This window comes from Cibotium barometz, chromosome 48 (genome assembly GCF_041138505.1).
Source record: "Cibotium barometz isolate CiBa-2024 chromosome 48, ASM4113850v1, whole genome shotgun sequence".
NCBI classification, from domain to species: Eukaryota; Viridiplantae; Streptophyta; class Polypodiopsida; order Cyatheales; family Cibotiaceae; genus Cibotium; species Cibotium barometz.
Genome location: NC_141093.1, coordinates 3,844,794 through 3,857,637, shown reverse-complemented (window position 1 = coordinate 3,857,637; position 12,844 = coordinate 3,844,794).

Below are 12,844 nucleotides of genomic sequence, written 5' to 3'. Positions count from 1 at the left end.
ACCCAATTATTTACATTTTATTAGTCGCTCCCTTCTAAGGAGGACCTTTCTTCCACAGTCAAGATCATTCCTACTTTGACAATTTCCTTCCTTAGATGTTGTAGATTGCATTTCTCCCATATAGAAACAATTGTCACCAGTGTTGAAGCTTCATCAATCACTTCAATGTCTATGATTTTGTCGTCCATTGCACTTGCGGCTTCCTAGTCCATTAGCACCAACTCTCCATTTAAGCTCATACTTGCTTCCTGCTACCCCAGTTCTTCTTGGTATGACTTTATTTCTTGAGCTAGCTCGACCTCGATTCTTTGTGTCTCTTCAGCAAGCAGTGACATCCGGTATAATGCCCCTCATCTTTTTCTCAATCTTCTTTTTTCTCCCTCTCTTGATCTCCTTCGTGATCTCTTTAGTCTCCATCAGCACGGCCTAGCCTTCCTGCATTTCTTCAGCAGCAATCAGTGTTGGTTATTCTGTTAGGAGTGCCAGTTGCATTCTTTCTTCTAAAGAGGCCTTTGAGCCACATGATTTAGCACATGTGTCATTATGTACAGGTTACAGATCTTTGACTGATGGACCTTTAGATAATTTTCCATCTCTCTGTGGATGTAGTAGGCCCAATCATCCTCTTTTTCCTCAGGTACCTTGGCTATCCTGTTTAGTGGCGCACTGTTGTATCTGTCTACTGGCTTCACTTGCATAATTAGTGACATTGCCAGCATGCCTTTTTTGTTACTTCATCCTTGCTATTGTCATATTTTGCTCCATTAGAGTTGTACGAACTTTTCTTCAGCAACATTGCATCTAGGGGCATCTTTTCATATTTATGTGTGTGTATTTTAACTGGTGGTGGTTGCTGTAGAGCCTCACGTATTAAGTTGTCCGTGATCAAAACTTGCTGTGTGGTTCCATCCGCTTTAGTTACTGTCCCCCTCTTGGTGGCCTTGTCGTATGTCCTGATGTACTCCGCACATAGCTCTATATCAATGTTTCAGGGGACTCTGTGCCATCCGTCACGTGCCATCCGCCGTAAGCCCACCTTCTCCAACTTTTCTTTGACTTCGGTATCTTCCAAAATTTGTAGGCACTCAGGACTATGGTACTATGAGGCTACCGTTCCATGTGCAGTGTGGAGTTCTCTGCTGATGATCATGCCATGGAATGCGTGGGGGTATACTGACCCAGGTAGCTCAACTTTGGGTCCCGTGTGGGTCTTCTTTTTTTGCTTACTGGGGATCCCGTTGCACTGGCTTGTGTCACTGTCGGGGTCTCTGCGCGGCTTCTGGGTCAGATGGTGCTGAGGTCGATATCTGTGCATTGAGAAAAAGGCAGTCCATAGGCTGGTGAGTGCATGTGCCACGCCTTGTTGTTTTCTTTTCTTTTCTTTTTCTTTTTCTTTTTTTTTTGGGGGAGAGAGAGAGAGAGAGAGAGAGAGAGAGAAGTGTCAAGGTTAATTTTGATGGGAAGTGTGTTAGTGCTGTGAGAAATTGAGAGGGTACAAGTGTTGTGACACGACAGGGTCCAAATTCTCATGAGTTGGTTAAACACCTTGAAATTACAGGTATTAAGGCCATGAAAGGGAATCCCATGAAAGTGTAGGCCATGAAAGTTAAATTCGTGAAATGGGGTAAACCCATGAAAGTTAGTTTCGTGAAAGTGCAGGCCGTGAAAAGGAATTTCGTGAAGGGTAATTCCGTCAAATGGAATTCAATGAAATGGACTAAGGTAATAAAAGGTAATCCCATGAAATGGGATTCTGTGAAATGGACTAAGGCCGTAAAGGGTAATTCTCTGAAATAGTATTCCATGAAATGGACTAAGGCCATGAAAGTGCAGGCCATGAAGGGTAATCCCGTGAAATGGAATTCCGTGAAATGGACTAAGGCCGTGAAAGTGCAGGCCATGAAGGTTAATCCCGTGATTGAAATGGAATTCTGTGAAATGGACTAAGGCTGTGAAAGTGCAGGCCATGAAGGGTAATCCCGTGAAATGGACTAAGGCTGTGAAAGTGCAGGCCGTGAAGGTGAATGGACTAAGGCCGTGAAGGGTAATCCCGTGAAATGGGAAAAACCCATGAAATTGCAGGTTTTAACTTTGAGCCGTGAACTTTGTTGAGATTCAAGCTCGATGTCAGTGTGTGCCAGCTATGCTATGTGCTGGCATGTTAGGTAGGAACATGAGTGAGATATAAATGACCGCGTCCAGCTGGTCATAGTGTGTGGACATTAGCTAAGGTTAGATGTGTGTGGACACAACACATAGTGTGTCTAGTGAATTATGGATTATGGCTTTATGCATTGTGTGAGAAGGGAGATGGCTTCCCTCTATGGTTAGGGTTTGCAATATACATTGAGATTTGCTCCTGTGTGTGTGTCTCCTCTCCCTCTACCTATTTTTCAACATGGTATCAGAGCCTGGTGCTCTCTATTAGGGTTTATGAGTGAGTGAGAGAAGAGGGAGAAGAAGCTGTGAAGCTTGCCATTAATGCTGTGAAGCTTGGAGCACACCGATTTCTATCAGATCTGAGAGCTTGGCCTACCGAGTAAGGTATTCTAAACATCCTTGAGCGGATTGCAGGTGATTCAGGCACAAACAAAGCAAATTAGGGCAACCCAAAGCAAAAGAAAATTCTGGTTTTTGGAAGCTTTCCATTGAAGCTTGGAAGCAGTGATGTATGGTGAAATAGATGCAAATTTGGCAAAGAAACATGTATCTAACAAGGAGGAATGTATTGGCAACTCATGTGCATGCCCTACATTGATTTTGGAGCAATATTGATGCATTTGAATGAGTGAAAATTACTGGTTTTTGAGCTCTCACAAAACAGAGAAAAAGAGGCCAAATTTTGATAAAATTGAAGCAAGTTTTTGGCAAAAATCAATTCATTGATGGGTTGTACACTTGCCTGTGTTGGGTACTTAATTGCATCATCAATTAGCACTACAAATAGTCCAAAAGCCCTCAGGAGCAGGCGGCGCAGCATCATATAGAGAAACAGAGTATTTTTCATACTATTTGATAGATGGAGGACCAAAATCAACTCTTGTGCTTGAAATATTTCAAAATTGACTTAGCAATTAGTTGCTACATACACTTGAGAAGGAGACTATATGATTGGATTGATCAATTATGCCTAATGGAGCTGGAAATGAGCTGATTAAACAGGCTGTCTACTGTGTGCAGAGAAACAGAGTGTGATTAATCGATCAATTACTCACTCGTCTTGAACAATTGGTCTAATTCCTTTTACATGGAGTTATTGGACATCATTGCTAAGCTAATGAATGCCTGGTTGCTCAATTTGGACAAGGATTGAAGAAATTAGAGCAAATTTACTATTGGTTTTATTGGTTTTTCTGGTTTTTCTCAAACCAAAGAAGGGGGTTTGACAAAATTGATATGTACGCATGTTGGTTGGTGTTGATACTCAACATTCAGGTTGTTTAGGTGTCAATGCAAGTTATCCATACTTGATTAAACCACTACATTGCAATTTGGAGCCTTGGAAAGCGCATCAAAGCAGGGTATCTTGGTCTGCGTAAACCAGTTCATTTTGGATGCATACAGGTTGATTTTCTACATCAAAATTGAAGTTTGTTGACTACTTTGGAGTATCTGGAATACTCATTGGAGTGTGGTTGAGCTGAGGAAGGCTCCTTTACAGATTTGGACATGTGTGGAAGGTGCATTTGCATTGAGCAATATGTCGGATAATCCAGTACACATTGTTGGTGAAAAGCTGGATAGGAAGAACTTCCAGGCATGGAAGTACAAGATCAAAAGTTTTCCAAAGGGAAAAGATTTTTGGAATCTCATTACAGGTGCTGAGCCAGAGCCGGAACTACCCCGACAACCTACACAACACAACAGGTTATAGCTCATAAGCAATGGTCAGAAAGAGCATTCAAAGTGTTGCATTATCGGTCTATATGTATTTTGGATGCTATGCTCATACACATACATGATGCTGAGAATGCCAAGGATGCATGGGATACATTGGTGAAGTTTTTTGATATACAGACACGAGTGCTCGCAAGTCTCAGTTGCGACAACAGATACATAATGTGAAGCGGAATAGAAGGAGCATCCATGATTATGTACAAGAGATAAAGAAGTATGCAAATGCATTGGCAACAATCAATGCACCCATGCCTGATGATGATTTGGTAGACATTACCTTGCGTGGTCTTGGCAAGGAATATAAATCTTTTGATACATCTATCTCGGTTCGGAGTACAGGTTTACCAGATTTTGATGAGTTGGTTTCACTCTTGCTTGTTGAGGAAATCAAACTCAGTGATTCCTTTCAGGATGCATCTACTAGCCACCATGATGATAATGGCAAAAATGAGGCTTTCTATTCCCAACAAAGAGGATTTAGAGGCAGGGGGAGATTCGCATCACGTGGCCGTGGATGGCAGGACAGGTCACCACAACAGAATTTTTAGCCTTCATATGGTGCTAGAGGTGGTCATGGATATACACCTCAGAGAGGCAGAGGTAATCCTCGTGGTAGAGGACGTTGGCAAGGCCAACAAACCTCTATGCGAGATGTGGAATGCCATTATTGTGGGAAATTTGGTCATATGGCACGTGATTGTTTCCGCAAACAGAATGATTTGAGAGGGGGTAGAGCACAACATCGTCGACATTATGCACAACATGGTGGTGGAAATTATGCATCAAGCAGTAATGATGGCAACGCAAATCACTGATGACACATGGTATATGGACTCTAGAGCATCAAACCATATGACTTCTCATGGTGAATGGTTTGAGCATATGAAGCCTATGGATGTGAAAGGCTATGTGGAGACAGGAGATGATACCTAGCATGCCATTACACATGTTGGAAGTGTACCATTGGTTATGCACAATGGTCAAACAAAATCTATGTCAGATGTATTGTACGTGCCTTCTATTACAAAAAGTTTGGCCTCAGTTGGTCAAATGGTGGAACAGGGATTACAGGTTCGTTTCAACGAGCATGGTTGCTTGAGGATTTCAAACATGGATGTAGAGTCATTGCTAAAGGCAAGAAAGAAGGTAGGTTGTTTAAGCTGGATGCTGGAATTCCTGAGTTGAAATCAGCCATGTTCTCTAAAAGCAGAAATGTGGTACAGGACATTGATATGTGGCATAAGAGGATTGGACATGTCAATATACAAAGGTTAAAGAACATGCATGCAAGAGAGGCATTGTTAGTGGGCTGCCTAGATTCAAGTATGATGGGAATATGCATGTTTCTGAAGCCTGTCAGTTTGGAAAGTAGGCAAGGTTGCGGTTTCCTAGAGAAGGCAACATGAGTAGCAGCCCACTTGAGATAGTACATAGTGATGTATGGGGTCCTGCACAAAACCCATCTATTAAAGCCAATTTATATTATGTGACATTCATTGATGATTTCAGCAGAATGACATGGATATACTTTCTCAGAGAGAAAAGTAAAGTGTTGGAAAAGTTTATGGATTTTAAAGCTTTTATAGAGAAGCAATATGGTTCTTGGATTAAATGTTTGAGGACAAATGGAGGTGGTGCAAATGCTTTTGAGCATTTCTTGAGAAAGCATGGCATAAGAAGACAATTGACTTGCAGGTATACACCTCAGCAAAATGGTGTTCCTAAGAGAAAGAATAGAGTCATTTGTGAAGTGGCTAGGGTGGCGGCTCAATGAAAAGAACATGCCAGATTATTATTGGGCAGAAGCATGTGCTACTGCAGTGTATATACTGAATAAGACACCCACAGCAGCCATACATGGAAGTATGCCAGAGATGCGGCTTACAGGTTTTAGGCCAAACATTGGACACCTCAAAGTGTTTGGATGCATAGCTTATGTACATGTGCCTTACAAAAGAAGGAGGAAGTTGGATCCCAAGGCAGAAAAGTGTGTGTTTGTTGGATATGCACAGGATTGTAAGGCATACAAATGTTACAATCCACAAACTAGGCAAGTGGTTATCTCACGAGATGTGGTGTTGATGAGCTTGCTAGTTGGTACAAAGCAAAGGATGAGGGTGTCATTGAGTCACTTGAAGCTGATGTGCCTGTGAACTTGCCACAAGCAAGTTCTAGTTCTACTACTATGTCTGGACCAGCAGAGGCTGAGAGTAACACTGTACGTCCATGGTCAGGACGTTTGAGGCATGAGAGTGTGAGCACTGGGAGTAGTACTGTGGATAAAGGAAAGAAGAAGGTTGAAGGAATTGGAATTACAGGCTATGAGTCGTCAAGTTCAGAGAGTTTGTATGAGGAGCTTGGCATACCTGTTTTACGCACACCTGGTGCTAGGCATGATAGATATGTGCCACCACATGCCAGAGTGATAGGTGTTCAGAGTGATCCGCATGCATTGCGGAGATCCCAAAGGGTTAGATATCCAGTTGATAGGTTGACATACCGTGATTTTGCTATGCATTACGCATATATGACTTCTTTGGTGAAGCATGTGGAACCTACATGCTATACAGAAGCTATTGGAAAGCATGTATGGGAGAAAGCAATGGATGTTGAGATGGACGCATTGGTTCATAATGACACATGGGATTTGGTTGCATTACCACAGGACAAAAATGTTATTGGTTGCAAATGGGTTTACAAAGTGAAATGCAAGTCAGATGGTTCCATTGAGCGACATAAAGCAAGATTGGTAGCTAAGGGTTATGCACAAACCCAAGGCTTGGACTATGAAGAAACATTCAGTCCAGTTGCAAAGATGGGAACAGTGAGAGCAGTCATTGCTATGGCTGCAGCAAATGGTTGGGAAATGCATCAAATGGATGTGAAAAATGCATTTCTAAATGGTGATCTACAAGAAGAAGTATATATGGCACAGCCAGAAGGGTATGTACACCCAAAGTATCCCACTCATGTATGCAGATTGAAGAAAGCCATGGTTTGAAGCAAGCACCTCGTGCTTGGAGTGATAAGATGAGCAAATATCTTATCTCCCTTGGATTTCAGGTTTCTACAGCAGATTCTTCACTCTATGTGAAGAAAACAGATCATGGGATTGTTTTACTTGTCATCTATGTGGATGACTTGATTATCTCACAGGTGATCATGGTACAGATATGATGCAGGTCAAGAAAGCATTGAGCGGGCAGTTTGACATGAAAGACTTGGGTGAGTTGAGATACTTTCTTGGAATTGAAGTGATCAAAGACCATGCAGGTACATGGTTAGTGCAACGCCAATATGCATTGGATATGTTGGCAAAATATGAGTACACCTTTGGAGCAGAATGTGAAGTTGCGGGCTGATTTTGGTGAAGTGTTGGATGATCCATCTATGTACAGAAAGATGGTTGGTAGTCTCATTTACATGACTATCACACGCCCGGATTTGAGTTATGATGTGGGGCTAGTAAGCCAATTTATGCAGAGCCCCAGAAAACCTCATTTGGATGCAGTGAGATGCATTATGCGATATGTAAAGACCACTGCACATTATGGTCTTCTTTATGAGAGTGGTAAAGGCTTGGATATACATGGCTACACAGATGTTAATTGGGCAGGTAGCTCATATGACAAGAGGTCTACTAGTGGTTATGCCTTTACACTTGGAAGTGCCGTGGTGAGTTGGAGTAGCAAGAAGCAACCTACTATTGCTTTATCCAGTATAGAGGCTGAATATAGAGGTGCAGCCACCATTGCTACTTGTTGTGAAGGAATATGGTTAAAGAGTCTCTTGGTAGATTTGGGTGAGCCTATTGATGGCAAAGTTATCATTCATTGTGACAACATGAGCAGTATACAGTTGGCAAAGAATCCAGTGTTTCATGCGCGGACCAAATACATAGAGGTCCATTATCACTTTGTCAGAGAGAAGGTGCTAGATGGTACAGTGGATCTACAGTATGTGAAGACTGACAAGCAGGTGGTGGCAGACATCTTTACAAAAGCCACTTAGCAGGGAGAAGTTTGAGTACTTCCGTACTATGTTGGGAGTAGGTGGGATGAGCTTGAAGGGGAGTGTTGAGAGCTTTGATAGTCCAAGCTCATCTACATCTTCATCTATGGCAGTACATCATGAGCTTGAGAGGGGTTGTTGAGATTCAAGCTCGATGTCAGTGTGTGCCAGCTATGCTATGTGCTGGCATGCTAGGTAGGAACATGTGTGAGATATAAATGACCGCGTCCAGCTGGTCATAGTTTGTGGACATTAGCTAGGGTTAGATGTGTGTGGACACAACACATAGTGTGTCTAGTGTATTATGGATTATGGCTTTATGCATTGTGTGAGAAGGGAGATGGCTTCCCTCTATGGTTAGGGTTTGCAATATACATTAGGGTTTGCTCTTGTGTGTGTGTCTCCTCTCCCTCTACCTGTTTTTCAACAAACTTGCAGGTTTTGTACCTTCAATAGTGAAGTTGTTTCGTGTTTGATTAACTTGTTTTCATGAATTCATGATGTTATTGAACGGCAAAGCGCAGAGTTTGTGATAATGAATGCATGATGTTATTGAACCGCAAAGCACGGAGTTTGTGATAATGAATGCATGATGTTATTGAACCGCAAAGCGCGGAGTTTGTGATAATGAATGACATTGTAGACAAGGGTCAATCAATAATTTCTAATCATGCAATTTATGCTTAAGAAGAAAAGATTTGAAAACATGAAGAAAAAGAAGGAAAATGCAAAAAACAAGGCATAAGCTCCCACCTCAAACTCGTATATGTTGATTTTGCACACGATGAAGGAATGAGAGAATCGATGAGAGCCAAGATCGATGGTTGTGTTGTGCACACGATGAATGATGAAAAAGAAAGGAAATTTGATTTTATGGCGTAGCCGTCAGACTGGGCAGCTACCTTAATGAAGAAGCCACATGTCCTCTTACGATTGGTCGAGAAAATATAACCGTTTCATGACGTGAACCCTTGAGGACCAGTTCATGGTGTTAACCTTTTAGGACTAATTTACGGCGTGAACTGCTTAGAATGTTTCATGGCGTGAATTGTTTTGTACCAGTTCAGGACGTGAAGTGTTTTGTACTAGTTCACGATTGATACCCTATATTTCTCTTCATGCTCAGACAATCAACCATGTATTCAAAGATTGGATGAAGTGAATGATACCCACTTTTACCTTGTATCCATTTTTGAGTAATGGATACCTTCATCTTTTTATTGCCATGGAAACCAAGGTGGTACTTTGGCACTTTTGGGCAGGTGTTGTTGTTTGCAGGCGTTTTAACTTCGTGTGAGAGTGCTTGATTCTTCCCTCCACCCAACTGAAGAGTGTTTCTACTAAGTCTTGTGGATTGGGGTTTGTATCGGTGTCCACTTATTACACCTTCTTTTCTTCTTTTCAAAATGACCTTGTCCAGCTCCTTAATCGTGGTGGGTGGTGTGACAGGTATTGGTTTTGTTATATTCAGCCCATCTTGTTGGATTGGCTTCTTCCTCCACACCAGTGTTTGTGCACTCCTAGCATTTGCTTTAGTTGAGAGTTGGTTCTGAATGCCTTTACTATCCTTTTCTTTGTATTTGGAGCTATTTACCAACAACAATAGTGGCCACTGGTGGGTGGAATTTGGGCACCCTACTATTGTATTGCCCTGGTAATAACCTTGTGCCATTAGCAAGTTTTTTTGAACCCATGGGCTTTGTGGAGTGCTATTTTGTTTGGAGTACCGCCAGCTTTCCTGTGAAGACCATTTTTATGTACCTTGTCTCCTCTTCAAACCTTTCTTCTTAATTCCTTATTGACACCCTTCTCATCTTTGTATAGCTAGTTTCCAAGTTGCCCCTTTGGCACCCACTACTAAGTACAGTGTGATTTGGGCTGTTTTTTGTGTAGGGATTGCAGAATTGATGCCTTTTCTGCTACCTGAGTTGATGTCACCGTGCTTGGTTTTTCTATATCCTCAATCATGGCCTACTTCCCTATGTTTATCAAGCTCCATAAGGGTACAAAAATGACATTGTTGCCCTCATTCAATATTGTTGTCCTCTTCTCCCATTGGATACTACAGTTACTAGTGCAAATCCAAGATCATCCTCCCAAGATCATTTCCTCCTCCATCAAACCTGCAGGCATGACAAACACCTTTCCAACCAAGGAATTATTTCTGATGGACACATTAACACTTAGAAATCCCTCAGCTTTCGTAGTTGTCAAGTACACACTGCGTACTTGTGCATTTGTAGTTTCAAGGTGTGGTTTATCTAAAGCTACCCATGTCTCATATGAGATCATGTTATGACTTGATCCCGTATCAATCAATGCAATGCTCGTTGCATGACATTTAGCCATAGAGATTCCCACCCTGAGCCTTACTGCTTGATGTTTAGCTCATCTTCGTCAAGGAGAGTTAGTGAAGCCATGTTCACATGCAACATTCTCTTCTGGAGTATATGTTTGGCCTTGGCCTCCTTGCCTTAGCCTCTTCTTGAGCTTGCTGGATTTTTTCTTTTGCAAGCTCCTTCTATTGTTTTAAAAGATGTTCTTGCAAGAGCATCGCTTGGGTCAGTGGTCCAAAATATTTTTTAAGTTTGCTTCCATTGGCGTAACCCTCCATTTGTATGCCCTCAATTGTCTCAATTCGAACCAACCAATGAGGTGTGATCTCGGACACTCAGAAAGGTCCTAGACCTTCGTACTTGAGTTTCTTTTTTCTGGTGCTCCCTACACCATACATTAGGACAGTCAAACCAATGTTGTCTTCATAGTTTTTCGACCATAACTCCATGCGATGCAATTATTCTGGTTTCATCAAGCTCCTCTAAATCGATTAGCCTTTCAGCTAATGCATTCTCCATCAAATGTTCTGGCACTGCAATTCTCAAGCTTGGAACTAGATATTCCATAAACGTTACTGCCTCAACACCATAAGCTAGATGGAAGGGAGTATATCTCATTGCTACCTTATATACGATGTTTGATATGCCCATAAGGCTATTGTTAGCTTATGTTCCCAATCCGTTAGACTTGCTTCCAATGTTTTTGTCAAGATAGTACACACAAAATCTTGTTTGTACTCTCGGCTTGACCATTGGCCTATGGATAATAAGGTGATGACTTTCAGTGGACTATAAGGAATTCGGCAAGTAAGTGATCAATCACCTCATTAATGAAATGTGAACCGCAATCACTGACTAACTCTAATGGGTAGCCGAATCTTGAAATGATTTTCTTATATAAGAACTTTGCTGTGGTTCATGCATCAGCTCACTCTGGCTTCTGCCCATTTCATGAAATAGTTTGTGGCTACGATTACATATCGGGCTTGTGATGGATACGCAACTGGACTAATAGGTCCAAAAAAACTCAATTTCTCATTTTTTGAAAGGTTGTCTTACAATAACAGGGGTAAGTGGCATCATGTCCCTTTGTTGCAGGATAGAAAATCGCTGACATTCTTCGCACCTTTTGACAAACTCTATGGAGTCCCCGAACAACATAGGCCACCATAGTCCTACTTGAAGCACCTTGCGAGCCATAATCTCTCCAGCAAAATGTCCTCTCCCTCAATGTGCTATTTCCAATATCGTGGACGAACTCATCTTCCCTCATGCATCTCCTTAGGATATTGTCCTTACCTAGCTTGTATAGTTCTCCCACAATTAATTGATAAGGTGCAGCAAGCTTAACAAGCCACCACATTTTATCTTTGTTCAAGGGTCATTCTTGTGAAAAACCATAAACTAGATAATCGGATATTTCCTCGCTCCATTCGGGTACCATGTCTAGTTTTAACAAACAAGCATACAAACAAACATCAGGGAGGTCATCCATCAACACCATTTGCCAGTTCCCCATTTGGAATCCTCAACATATGATCAGCCAACACATGTTGTGTCCCCTTTCTCACCGTAACTGCCGTGAAGTCAAATTCCAATAGTAATAGCAACCAAAGTGTGATTCTTCCCATGGTGCAAGGCTTGTTCACCAAATATAATAAGGCTTGATTGTCCCCCACAAAGAACACAAATTTATTGGCCAATAGGTAATGTCGATAATTCTTGAGTGCATAAAACATGGCCAACCCTTCTCGCTCTCTGTGGTAATATAATTCACCTCTGCATCATTCAATTGGCGATGACTAGTGAACCAAACTAGGTAGTCCGATTTGAACTCACTAGGCTATGCCAATACGCATCCAATAGCAAAGTTTGATGCATCGATATACACATAAAATATAAGGTCCCAATTAGGTGGTATTAGAATTGGCGTGCTAGCCAACGCTTGCTTCAATCTATCATATGCTTCATGGCATTCTTCAGTCCATTCAAAGATAATAAGTAGCTTATATAATGGCCTAGCAATTTTAGCATAGAATATTATGAAGTGGCAATAATACCCAATGTGACCCATAAATCATTGCACACCTTTGTAATTAGTGGGTGGTGGCGATTCCAAGATCAACTTGACCTTGCTGTCATCTCTAGATATACCATTCTTTGAGATAATGTGTCCCAATATCACACTGTGCTTGATCCAAAATTCGCACTTTAAAGGGTTTAAGGATATACGATACAATCACGAAACAATCCTTAAACTCTTTAAGAGGAGCGACGAGCTCATTTTCTTCAACTGGATTCAAGTCCTTGGTGATATAAACATGTTTGGTTTCCTCCCCTGGTTCTGCAATATTGACTTCCTTGACTTTAGCCATCGTATGATATGGACAACACATCTTCCTTAACTCTTTTTGCCGTCAGTCGGACCACCTTTCATTCATCAATTGTGTAGGTTTTGAAATAGTCTGGTACTGAAAGCAGGTCTGGTTTATCCTCATTCTTACTTTTTGTTTTAGCCATAACTTTCCTGGCCTCTTGCTTAGCTTCCGCCAAAGCTTTGTTTCATTTTCGCGGTGCCCAGCTTTTGTAAGCTTAGACAT